The sequence below is a fragment of the Taudactylus pleione genome, unplaced genomic scaffold (genome assembly GCF_031769625.1).
Source record: "Taudactylus pleione unplaced genomic scaffold, aTauple2 ptg000198l, whole genome shotgun sequence".
Lineage (NCBI taxonomy): Eukaryota > Metazoa > Chordata > Amphibia > Anura > Myobatrachidae > Taudactylus > Taudactylus pleione.
In genome coordinates this window covers 10,304,594-10,318,094 of record NW_028284600.1, presented here as the reverse complement: position 1 = coordinate 10,318,094, position 13,501 = coordinate 10,304,594, and the positions used below count along the sequence as shown (strand labels likewise).

Genomic DNA, 13,501 nt, shown 5'->3' with positions numbered 1-13,501 from the left:
AAAGAGTTTCTTGTCAAGGGTTCCTGAACTGGTTCTGGGATTAATAAGGAGCCGGAAACCAAGCACACAATGTAGTAGTGCCAGAAGCTAAGTGAACTTGTATGCAGCAGGATGAGATAATGTGTAATATCCTCTCACATTCATGGATACACTAGGAAATAATTCCTCTCTCATTCATGGAAAAGCCAGGAAATAATTCTCACTAGGAAATGCTTCTAGACTTTGATTTAAGTCTGGAGGTAAATTGACAATGAAGAACCTAGACCCAATTTTCCAAGCTCCAGTATCTGGATTACTAGCAGCCCACAAACTATTTCAGGTTCAAGATAAGTTCCCATAAACAATGGGTAGTCTAAGGGGATAAGTAATTTAAAAGTATATGTATGTGTATGCTGAGACATGCATAATGCAATATATAATTTATTTTTCCCTTTAATTGTGCTTATTTTTTAATACTGCTGCAGTATTATTCTGTTGAGTTAAACAAATTGTCCATGTGTGTGATCCCATCTGATGACTAAAGAAAATGGAAGTAAACATTAGTCTTTTCATATAAGTCGTCCAAAGTGTCACTTCAAAAATACACCTCAGTCTACTGACTTCATGAAGTGAAGTCTTAATGATGCATATAATTATAAATACAAATGTAAGCTTACTGCTACCTTTTAATTACAAAATTGACTAAATTTTACTTTTAAAAGAAAACATGCTGGAATTTGGGAATTTTTGGTGTTACCACTTCCCTCACTTCCTATTCAATTACCAGTTTGTCCGGGTTTGTACACAGCCTTGTCTGTCTGGACTAGAACACTGGTTCTTTTCTTCCTCACATGAACTGTTCTGCTTTTGGTTATGGTTTCCCCTGCATTTTGAATGGAGACCTCCAATGTGCCACCTGCATTCTTGAACTCAGGATCAGGAACCTACAAAGTGATAAGCCAAAATACAAATTAAATAATATACTGTAGCTGTGTGTCTGAAATCCTAGAGGAGCCATGTATTTGGTGATATTATATGAATATTGTAGAGCATATCAAATTATAAGGTTTGTTACCAATGTACTCAGCATTTATAAATGAGACCTGAAGTTTGTAGACCATTATGGTATGTAGTAAAGCAATCATGTTTTCGACTGTTTTATTTATTTTAGTTGGATTTCATAAAATAATATAAAGTATAGTACAGAGGTTCCCAAACTCGGTCCTCAAGACACCCTAATGGTCAGGTTTAAAGATAAGCATGCTTAGGCACAGGTGACTTAATTAGCACCTCAATCTTTTGATTTAACTATCTGTGTTTAAACATGAATATCCTTAAAACCTGGACCATTAGGGTGCCTTGAGGACTGAGCTTGGGAACCTCTGGTATAGTATATAGAATTGTTTTGGGATTTTTACCTGGAGCGGCAAGCAGGTAAATACATAGTCCTTCTGGAAGGTCCTGTCTATGAGTGTTGTATTCTTATTCGCCAGGTTTAAAAATATCCGTACTCTGCTCTCTCCATGAGCTCCCTCCAGGTGTATGCAGATGCTCTCTGAATGATGAGAGATAATCCCTGAGGGGAAGATGACAGCATAGTGCCTGAGGGCAGTAAATAGGGAGGTTAGAATACTGTTTACCAAAAAAGGGGGGAGGAAGAACTGCATAGGAATAGGGTATAATGATACATAGTCAGTGTAGCATATCTATCTCTCTTCTGATTTAGGAAGTATATAGAGAGAGCAGGGAGCCAGTGGATTAAAAGACAGATACGTGGGAGGTATGGAGCTGATGAAGGTCATGGCCATCTGCAATGATGCACTGGGCAGTGCACAGAGTATCAGGGTATGATGCGCATCAGGGCAGGCAGCCATGATCCTCTTCAAATCAATACCTCCCATTTATCTGTATTTCAATCCACTGCCAACCCCCTGCTCTTTCATTCATCGTCCACTGCAACTAGCATAACAGTGAACAGCAGAAGCATGGAAGCCATTGAGGCCCTGGACATTTTAATGATATTTTCTCTGTGCTTACCCTACCATAAACTTTACAGTGAAATTATAAAAAGATGCTTTTGAATATTTCAGAGCCCTTTTATAAAGAGGTACTAATTATGTCAGAGCAGTGGAATTATGATATGTCTGTAGAGATATTTTAAAAATAAATTTTTGTTATGGGTGCATACTGTAATTACTATATTACTGAAGCAGCGATAAGAGCTGCATTCCTTATAATTAGAAATAAATGCTTTGGTTTTGGCCCTATTATGTTCAGATCTGAAAACTGAATCTTATTGGCTATTTGGTTCTCACATGTTTTGGACAGCTAATAAGATAAATCTGAACTTGTGCTAATTTGGTGAAAAGAACCAAGTACAACTGAACAACTTATTTTTTATCTTATAATTAACCTTGCCTTTGTATTGGATAACAATTAACAGCTTGGTTGTATAAAGTAGTATATATTTTACTTGCGTGCCTGTTTTATATGACACACATGTTATATATTTAATGCATCTAAAATTATTTTTAGTTTTTTTTACTGTGATATTATTAAATTTGTGATGCAATATGATTTGTCATATCTTTATTTAAACTCTAAATTTTGTGATGTATAAGTGCTATCAATTTGCTCTTCCCTAGCAGGGCATGTGCAAACTTACCTTAGAGGGATACTTCCCACAGGATCTGTTACACAGTTGTCTTTGTAAGATTTTTGGTGCAATATTCTAAGCTACATCTATATGGGAAACCAGGATTGAGCCACATTTCTTAACCGTCTGTGAGTGCAAACATATTTACATATGACAGTACAAAAAACCTGAGTAAAAATGAAGACCACACTTTATATATTACCTTTTCTATTTTCCATGTGATATAGACAATGGTGCAAAGTTGTAATTTCTAGCTGGCATTATTCTTTGATATAACAACAGGCTAAGAGAATCTTGATTATTTTTATTGAAAATATTTTGCCTAAGTTATTGGTTGTTTCAATACCATTTTAACAATTTGCTCATATTGCTTAACCTAGATCAATGGTCTATCATGTTTTAAGTATCTCATGTTTTGTATGCTTATGTGAATAAATGCATTATTGATTGAGCAGCGCTTCCCTGGTGGAAGGATTAATTTCCTTCTTAAGTGTGTTGTCCTATATATAATTGGAGGTTAGCAATTCCTCCTAGAGGGAGCAGCAGCACAATCAAGTGAGGACACTGTTAGGTAGACTAGCTCCCATATATTTGTATATTTCTATATCAATAAAAGCTATATTTTAATTACTAATAAGAATAAATATATATTCTTCAAGTGTGCCCCCACACAGAGTCCTTTCTTTTCTTCTGTATTGCTGTAATACCATTTACATAGATGATTTATAATGAATGGACTTATTTACCATTCTGATACTTCCAAAAAGGATATAAAATAATTTTCTGCTTTATTTTTGGAACTTTTAGTACTGGGACAATGCATGAAAGCTGTAACCTATAGAGAACCGCCATTCCTCAATGGGAATGGCAATGTAGTTCTATTTATCTAACTCAGAAAAATCAGAGGATCATTTGATAGGCTCTTCAAATCAGAGTTCAGCACATGCTCCTCCGACCCCTCTGCAGTCTCATGGGATTTTCCCAATAGTGCAAACTGCAGTGTGCCCCTTTTCTCTTCATGTAGCTGTTGGGTCTTATTATCCCATGAGGTTCTGGCAGCCTGGTCATTGCATACTGTGGCCGTTGGCAGACGGACCCCTTATGCACCTGCCTGTATTGCCTTGTGGATAATTTGGGCTGAATTTTATGTCACTGATAAGAGCATGTACTGGCAAGATAATTTTGATAAATCCACAATAAATATAATTTCCAATCATCACAACATGAAATTATGGTTTATGGGACCCCTCTGACACCAGTGAGAAATTGGTACAAAACAGTGAACAATCATTATTGAAGACTGTGGCTAAGTATAATAAGACACATCGGTGTAATAAAGGTTAGTTTAGCTCCAAAGAAAAATCATACAATTCTAAGGTAATATTTGTTTAAAGTTTTTGATTTTCATTATTAGTTTGCAATACTCTACTTAGCTCTTTGGATTGTTCTCACTGGCAGTCACTGTAGCTTACACTATTGCTGCACCATCAAAACTGGCACCAGCCCCATGGCAGACGCAGTTTCCTATCTGACCATGGATTCTTGTGTCAGTGCTCCTGCATCTTTAAAAGCAAATGCTGTCAGTGACGCGTCCATGTCTGGCTGGCCACCAAAATCCATTCTGCTATTCCCTGCGGTAATCATCAGAACACAGGCGCAGAATAACAACATTGGCCATCGACACTGCATCCACTTCTGATTAGGTCCAAGGTGCGGCTGTGGCTGCACCATAGTGAGTTTACATAGCACTTTTCATGTTAGAGGCCACCCCCTTATTATTCTGTCATCCTAAAAAAATACATTATATTAGCACACACATTTTAACACCTACCTCCACTGCGTACAGCAGGGGAAATTCCTTCCACCTTCCCACAAATCTGGATAAATGTGTTGCTCATTGGACAATGGGACAGTTCTTTCAAACTGGGACTCAGAGGAGTAGCATGGAACCATGGCACCCAGAGAAAGTGCATGTTGTACCCCCCACCCCCGCCCCCTCCCTTATCCCTGTACTGAACTGTGCCAGTGGGTTATGGCCAGTCTGCAGGGGAATACTGAAGTGAAGAGAAAAAGAGCAAACAGTGGCAGTATGACACTTGGCATTGAGGTACCATTGGAGGAATGGAATGCTTCAGTGAGGCACTGCCTGACATTAGGGGTAGCTCCTTTGGTAATGCTTTATTTATGTATAGCATCTAGGATCTGACTGTTATCTTCTTTGAATCATTGTTATTAGTAAATAGAGTAGATTGTATTATATATTCTGGTCATTCAACGTAAATTGCCAAAATACATGCGCTACAGTGAGATTCCACAGGGTGAACAGCTTATGACTGCAATTACTGCCCTAATTGCCCTAGGTGGGAACACCTATGGGAAGCTCCCTTCTCAGCTATGCTCCTACATAGCAAATATACATTGCACCTATATTAATGTGAGTATACTAACCATGTCCTGTTCTACCACCATTATTATTATTTCAGGTCTCCTAATATTTTTTAAAAGACCTTTCAAATAACACTTTGTGGTCATGCCTTGGAACACCTCCATTACTTTAATTAGCAAAGCAGTGACTTTGTTTAATCTAATACCTTATAATTGAAGTTTAGGACTTTACCTCAGATGTGTCACTTTTAAGTCCATTGAAGCACAATGAGGAGAGAAGCAGGGGCGTATCTATAATGGGTGCAGGTGTGTGGGACACAAAGGCCCCAAGGGGGCTCCGCACCACACACCCTGCACCCAAAATATACTTACCTCTCCAGAGTCCCACATTGGTGCGGGGCTCTGGCACTGTAAAAAGTCTGGCAAATGGCTGCAGTGCTCATTTTTCAGTTGTTTTCACATGTGCAGTACAGGGAAAATGGCTGCCATGGCCATTTTCCTGGTGACCTTTGCATGCGCTATAGATTCTGGGCACACTCTAGTCAGTGCTCAGAGTCTATAACTCCGGCGCGGGCCACGCACAGCTCAGGGCGCTGCCTGCTGCTGAACGGAGAGGAGGGAGCCTGTGATGGAGACTGCACACAGGCCCCCTCCTCACTAAAAACACCCCTGGAGAGAAGGATGGAGGAATGCAAAGAGGAGAGGGGAGAGGAAAGTGCCGATCAGTGAGGGGTGGTGACCAAAGCCAATAAGAAATGAGAGGAGAGGGGAGGTGACAGAAGCCAATAAGAAAGGAGTGGACAGGGGCAAAGAGCCGATCACAGGGTAGATAGGGGAGGGCATTAAAGAGGTGAGAAGGGAATGTAATCAATCTGACAGGAAAGCGGTGGTGACAGAAGATGATCACAGGAGGGAGGGCCGGAGGGGAGGAAATCTGAGCAGCTTGAGGGAGCATGAAATGTAGAAATGGATCTCAGATCCATAACTTATTTAGGATATGGAGCAAACAAACAGATTAAACTAACAGGTGGCCATCATACTGAGTAGTGCCCATGAATTCCAGGCACCCTGGATGGCGCCCTCTGTCCATTTTGGCACCCGGAGCTCATGCTCAACCAGAGCCACCCTCGCTACTCCCCTGCTCGGACTGTCCCAAAAAAAGCGGGATGACTGAGATGTAAGTAGTTATAAGCAAAAGAGTATATAAGTTACCTCTAATGAGATATCAACTAAATCGATTAGTATTTCAATCAATATTGTTAACAAATTTCATATAATAGAGATATTATTAATGCAAAAAGCCAGGCACATACTGTAAATCCCCATTTTATTTTATACACTTTACAATTTGCAGCAAGTCCATGAAATAAAGTCCAAAGTGCTATTTTTAATTCAGTATTTTGATTTGTGAAGGGTACAATTGTATACTTTCTTTTTTAAATACAATGTTTTTTTGTTTTAGTTACATGTATTATGATTTGTAGAAGTTCATAGAGGGACTGATGAAAAAAGGTCATATAACAAAAAAATTGCAAGCAAAAATAGCATGTCTGCCCATATGTAGAGCCACACACATCTCAAGCCACACTTTCATAATAAGGCGCTTAATGTAAAAGTTTGACCTTACCTAACACCTGCTACCTCTCCAGACATATGGAGTTGCAAGTTACAGGTCTGCAATCGCACATATGTGTGCACAGGACCATAAGTAGGGGTGTGTGACTGGTGCCGTCACTGAGGTGATAGGGAGTCACCATCACTGCCCTGCTGGTACCTGAATTCAGGTTATTGGTTGCCTAGAATGATACCCTGCAGTCTATAGAGCCACTTGGCACTCTGCTTTAAGGTCCTGGCCCCTCTTCTATGATGTCATGAAGTCACATGTGCTGGGAGTGGTGAGGCTGACCCATGGTGCACAAGGGCTGTGCTATAGCACTGTGTGTACATTTACTGTATGAGCATGCCTAGAGGAATTTCATGCAAACTGACAGTGCTCATTCTCCCCAGAACCTCCAGGGTTGGTGTTTTTTTAACCATAAGTCAAAATGAAAGTGTTCTCAATTATTATATATTATGTGTATCATTCCCACAAAAAATATGTACAAAACCAATAAATTCATCCAGAAATACATATAGAAAGACAAATAAATGTACTCACAGTTTTGCTGCCAATGTCCAAGAGATGTGCAGAAAAGTCAGTCCCACATACAAGGTGTAAGACACCATTGTGTAGGATTTAGGATCAGCTAGTGACTATGTCCCTTGTATCTGTATGACTTAATAGGTTATTGTGGCTATACACACTCATGTTCATGGTGTTTTGCATCAGCAAATAGGACATTGAACATATTACAACAAATATTTGTTAGGCAATGCTTGGTCAGCTCCAAGGTACTTTCAACATAGATAAATACAAATATTTGGTCCAAATTGACTAAAGTGTAATCATTTTTAAACATGGTGTTCAATAGTACTGTCCTAACCCAAATAATTTAATACAAAAATATTTAAAAATTGTTTTTCATTCACCGAATTCACAAATAGAAAAATTGCAAATTGTGCGATATTTTAACCTTCACCCATGCACATCCTTGCATGTTTATTTACTTACAGAAAATACAATAAGAACAGGAATATCTCTAACCTCCCTTGGGATGTTGCACTAAGCTGCCCAACTGCCGAGCTGACAATTAACATCCGGGGAAACCATCGGGTAAAGCATCCTCCTTACACTGTGAGACACGGACTGCATATTATACCAACCTCCAGGTTAGGTTTTTTTCAATATTATACAGCGACGTGTTTGAGAATTTTTATAGATTTTCCCTATTAGGGACTTATCTATTTATTTTATTTTATTTTTTATATTTATTTTTAATTCTTTTTATATCTTTGCTTCTACATCTTGTTCTATACATTGACTCAAAATTTTTACAGAACAATCACACATATTAATGCAAATGTTCATCTAATCATACCCAGCATTAATCAATGATGTTACTGTCATATTTATCTTTTTTGTCTTTTACATGAATAACTTATTGAATGTGTAATAAAAATATGTTTTTTAAAGAACTGCCTTGTTATAGGTTATATTTAGTGTGCTCCTGAGGGATCCTGAGTTTTTACTGTTTACCCATTAATCTATTTGATACTCATTTGTGGTTGCGCTATCACTATTCCTTCTTTTTTGATATAGCTTACCAGGTGACCACTGTGTTATTGATAGCAGCATCCTATTTAGTGATTGCACCTAATTTTACGTATCTAATATTCAGGTCCTTATTATGTCATAATATTGAGGTGGCCTTATAGCGCAGTCTTTAGTTATATTTAATTTGTGCACGATAATTGGAGGACTCTTGGTAGGGTGCAGAGGTCATTTTAAGGCTATTGGCACGGTGCAATGGTTACTGGAAGCTATTCATGGTGTATGGGTCACTGGATGGCTCTCAGCCTTGTGCAGGGGTCACTGGAAGACTCTCAACTTGGTACAAAGGTCACTGGAAGAGTCTTGGGCTTGTACAGGTGCTTATGTAAGGCTGTCTGTAGGGTGCAAGGGTCACTAAAGGGTTATCTGTGAAGATGAAGTAGTTTTCTATTTTCATTCCTCTGTAAGAAGCCTAGATAGACAAAATTACTTACACTTGAACATGTCTTATTATAATGATTATAGCTATTTGATACACTAAAATATTTATAATTTAAAACGTAAAAATATGAAGTTTGATACCAGATAAGAACCACTTGGATAATCCATTTAACCTACTGTATTTTTGTAATCCCTCATAAGCAAGCATTTTTAATTTCTACCTTGAGCTCTCTATAGCCTGAAATCCTCAGGATTAGTTTACCAGATATAATAACTAAAAAAACCAATAACTAGAAATAACGACACCAGATATATTTGTTGGAAATTAAATATAGTCACAGCTTTTTATTGCATATGATGTAAATTAATTAGAGATGTGCGCCGACCCCCGTGTTTTGGTTTTGGATCTGGATACCCCCTGGTTTTGGATCTGGATTGGTTTTGCCAAAACCTCACCTCCGTGTTTTGTTTTTGTGTTTTGTTTTTGGGAAATTGATTTTTTCTTAAAAAATCTTAAAAACAGCTAAAATCACATAATTTGGGCCTGTTTTTGTTCCTACAGTATAATTGACATCAATAACATTTATTTCCAGTAATTTCCAATCAATTTTGACTACCTCTCAATATTATTTGCTTCATCTGGTTAAGGCCAAAAGGTTGAATCCAGCTAGCTGGCTAACTAAGCTAAGTGACACAGTGTGCGGCACTAACATGTGGCAGTTCAGCTTCTAATTTTCAACACGGATACAGTGTGTTATACAGTGGGGGTTGGATACACCAATGGTGCACTTACTGTGACAGCAGTGTCGGCAGAGCGGGTTTGCTGATGGTGTCCTCAGTCAGGGCCGTTTCTAGGGGCGGGCGACCCGTGCAATCGCGCGCTCCGCCCTCAATGCAAAGTACGCCGGGTCCGACTCCTGCATCAGCGATGTCTCCCTCAACCTATCGGGTGGCTACAGTAACTTCGCGCGCCTTCCCTCTTCTCCTTCTGGGTGTCACATGACAGGAAGGGAGCAGCGCACACATCAGCCGCACTGAAAAGTCCGGACACAGGCTGAGAGTGACCTCCGTTCTGCTGCTGGTTGCCCTCGACTGTCTGTGTTTGTCCTCACTCTATCTCTGGTCTCACTCGGTGGTTGGAGGCGGCGCCCACACTCCGGTCTGGGCATGGGATGGGGCAAGCGTGCTGCGCACAGCAGCTTCGCAAGGTAACTAAACTGCACCTCTGCGGGGGGGGGAGTGCCACCTATGTATGTCACTGCATGCCTGTGCTATCACTAGCTGCCCTCCTTTACACTGCACCTATGTATGTCACTGCCCTGTGCTGTCACTAGCTTCCCTCCTTTACACTGCACCTATGTATGTCACTGCCCTGTGCTGTCACTAGCTGCCCTCCTTTATACTGTCTGCACCTATGTATGTCACTGCCCTGTGCTGTCACTAGCTGCCCTCCTTTACACTGCACCTATGTATGTCACTGCCCTGTGCTGTCACTAGCTGCCCTCCTTTATACTGTCTGCACCTATGTATGTCACTGCCCTGTGCTGTCACTAGCTGCCTTCCTTTATACTGTCTGCACCTATGTATGTCACTGCCCTGTGCTGTCACTAGCTGCAGGGCCGTTTCTAGGGGCAGTCAGGGATCACATTCATCTATTATTAGGAGGAAACCCCTCCCCCTCACAAAGCCTAGATGACACTTTTCCCGATTTTGGTCACAACTCCTCACTGACTGCACATAGACTACATCTTCTACACGGCTCTAATCTGAGGAGTCCTCAGATTGGAGCCGTGTAGAAGATGTAATCTATGTGCACTCCTAATCAAAGGGAAAATGGCGCAATGTCGTGTTGTTTCAAAACTGTGTTAAAGCGATAAACAGCCTGTAATTTGTGCCTGTTGCATTTTTTATCCTAATGATGCCTGGCTGTATGTTGTTTAATTATAGTGACATAATCTGCTCATATTCCCATCCAGCTCAGATTAATCCCCCGATTTGTAACCTCCAGGTGTTATTTACTAAGCTCTCTCTGCTGGTGAGACGTCTGCCCAGTCTCCATGTTGAATCATCTTTACATTGTGTAACTCTAAACCAGGTCCAAAGTGTTTCCAGCATCTCACCGTATCATACGTTGCCCGTGGGGCACTGCTTAAGGGGCACAAATACAGGGGACACTGCATATGGGGACAACTACAGGGGGCACTGCATAATGGGTACTTTTGCCTGAGAGCCAGTGGGGGGGAAGCCTAAAGGTGCCTACACACATAGCGATGTGCTCACGATCCGACCTGCACGATTTCCCCTGAACTCTCCCCAGGCAGCTCCCCAGCAGTCGTGGTCAGGATCTGGAGTAAAAAATATCCAGATGGATGTGGTTTTAAAACGTAGTTTATGTGGCTCTGGCTTTTCCAATATATTTTATGTGGAAGTGGTTTGTTGCAGTGTAATCCTAAATGGCTTTTTCAGTGTACTTTAGGTGGACCTGGCTTATTTCAATGTATTTTATGTGGATCTGGTTTGTATTTTCAATGTACTGGGTTCGCCCCCAACGTGACTAAAAACGGGTGTGATACAAGGTTATACTCCTGCAAATGTCACACCAAAGGCATGCACACACAAATGCGGCGTGAGCTTGTGACAGCTAGGCAACACCCCATTTTTTGACCGCGCGCCTCCGGCGCGCGCATGCTGTCCGTCTTTCATTCAACTACATATATTTTTCAGCACTTTGCCTCTGACAGGTTAGCCACCCCTGGACTCAGTAGTCACAGCAGCTGACATTCTGTGGTATTTTGAGACCACGCTCCCTCACTGTGATACCACACCTCCTCACAATGAGGCCACGCCCACTCCGCAATATTACTGCTTCTTGAGGGGGGGGGGGGGCGCATTTTGACTGCTCGCACTGGGAGCCTCAGACCCTAGAAACTGCCCTGTCCTCAGTACATGGAATGGCAGTGCTGCGGTGCTGGCAGTGTCCTCAGTGAAGGGTACCGGTGATGTCGGCAGTGTGGGGTGCCAGTGGTATCTTTAGTGCTGGTTTGCTAGCTGTGTCGGTAGTGCGGGGGTGCCAGCGTTGTCTTTAGTGCAGGTTTGCTGGCTGTGTCAGCAGTGCAGGGGTTGCTGGCGGTGTCTTTAGTACATGGATTGGCAGTGCTGTGGTGCTGGCAGTGTTCTCAGTGAAGGGTACTGGCGGTGTCAGCAGAGCGGGGGTGCCAGCGGTGTCCTCATTGCAGGTTTGCTGACTGTGTCAGCAGTGCAGGGGTGTTCTTAATGCAGGGTGCCAGCAGTGTCGGCAGAGCGGGGGTGCCAGCGGTGTCCTCAGTGCAGGTTTCCTGACTGTTGGCAGTGCATGGGTGATCTCAATGCAGGGGACCGGCAGTGTTGGCAGAGCAGGGGTGCCAGCGGTGTCCTCAGTGCAGGTTTGCTGACTGTGTCGGCAGTGCAGGGGTGCTCTCAATGCAGGGTGTCGGCAGTGTCGGCAGAGCGGGGGTGCCAGCGGTGTCCTCAATGCATGTGTGCTGACAGTGTCGGCAGTGCAGGGGTGCTGGTGGTGTCCTCAGTGTGGGAGTGTCGGCAGTGTTGGCAGTGTGGGGGCCACTGACGGTGTCCTCAGTACATGGGGCAGCAGTGCAGGAGTGTCAGCAGCGGTGGTGTCGGCAGCGGGGGATGCTGCCAGTGGGGGTGCCAATCAGTGTTATGCCTGCTCATTACAAAACCTCGTGACCCGACAGCGGGGTTGCAAGCTTTTGCCTCAGGTGAGGGTTCCGGAGCAGGCAGGGAGATCCGAGCATCGCTCAGATCACCCCGGATCCCCGAAATTAGGTGGCCTAACAAAGCTTTGCAAGACTCAGCTCTAGCGAAGATGTACCCAGCACAACTGGGGCCCAAAATTAATGGAGAAACCCAGGTACCCCTTTTGGGCAGAGACAACCCGCCCTGAAAAAAGGTGTCCCGCAGCTACCACTTGCATCCCTATTGGCTGCTGTGATGCGATACTTTCATGTCAAAGCTGCATTCAGCAGACCACAGACCACAGACAACCACCCAGAGACCTTACAAATCCATCCTTAAAACTGAAAATATTTCCTTCAGAAAAAATTACCATCCCTTTGTTGCTAAGATGCAATTCATATGCCCTGAAAGATTTGGGGTCAACATAATATACACCTGGGTGCCACACAGGGGCTTGCTGGCAACTTTTAGCCTGGGGGGCAAATGCATGCAAGCGGCCCTGGCAGAGGAGCCAGGGTGCCCGAAGAACGTGCGTGCTACGGCGCCCCCCCTCAAGTGTTTCAGGGAGGAGATGGGTCCATATGGGATTAATGCAAGGTAAAAATAAAGATTAGGGGCAGCCCCCTGTCGTAGTGCCCATATGCAGTGCCCCCGTGTGCCACAGGAGAGAACACCCTTATGCAGGCCTCCACTAGTGCCCCCAGTAGTGATCCCCCCCTATGTAGTGCCCCTTGTGCCCCCAGTAGTAAGCCCCTTATATAGTGCCCCCAGTAGTGGTCCCCCCTGTGCAGTGCCCCTTGCGCCCCCAGTAGTAAGCCCCTTATATAGTGCCCCCAATAGTGGTACCCCCTATGCAGTGCCCCTTATATAGTGCCCCCAGTAGCAGTCCACCCCCCATGCAGTGCCCCCAATAGTGGTAACCCTTATGCAATGCCCCTTAAATAGTGGCCCCAGTTGTAGTCTCCCCCCTATGCAGTACCCCAAGGATTGCCCTTTATATAGAGCCCCCAGCACTGGTCCCTCGATGCAGTGCCCCCAGTTGTAGTCCCCTCTGCCTATGTAGTGCCCCTAGTAGTAGTCCCCTCCGCCCTATGCAGTGCCCCTAGTAGTAGTCCCCTCCCCTTGTAGTGCCCCTAGTAGTAGTCCCCCCCTTG

At 43.1% G+C, this 13,501-nt stretch overlaps 1 pseudogene; it reads right to left on the bottom strand.

Annotated features, from left to right (window-relative positions):
- The window catches only part of LOC148518856 (alpha-2-macroglobulin-like protein 1), a 110,684-nt pseudogene extending 103,438 nt beyond the window's left edge, over positions 1-7,246 (bottom strand).
- Positions 7,247-13,501: the final 6,255 nt, after the last annotated feature.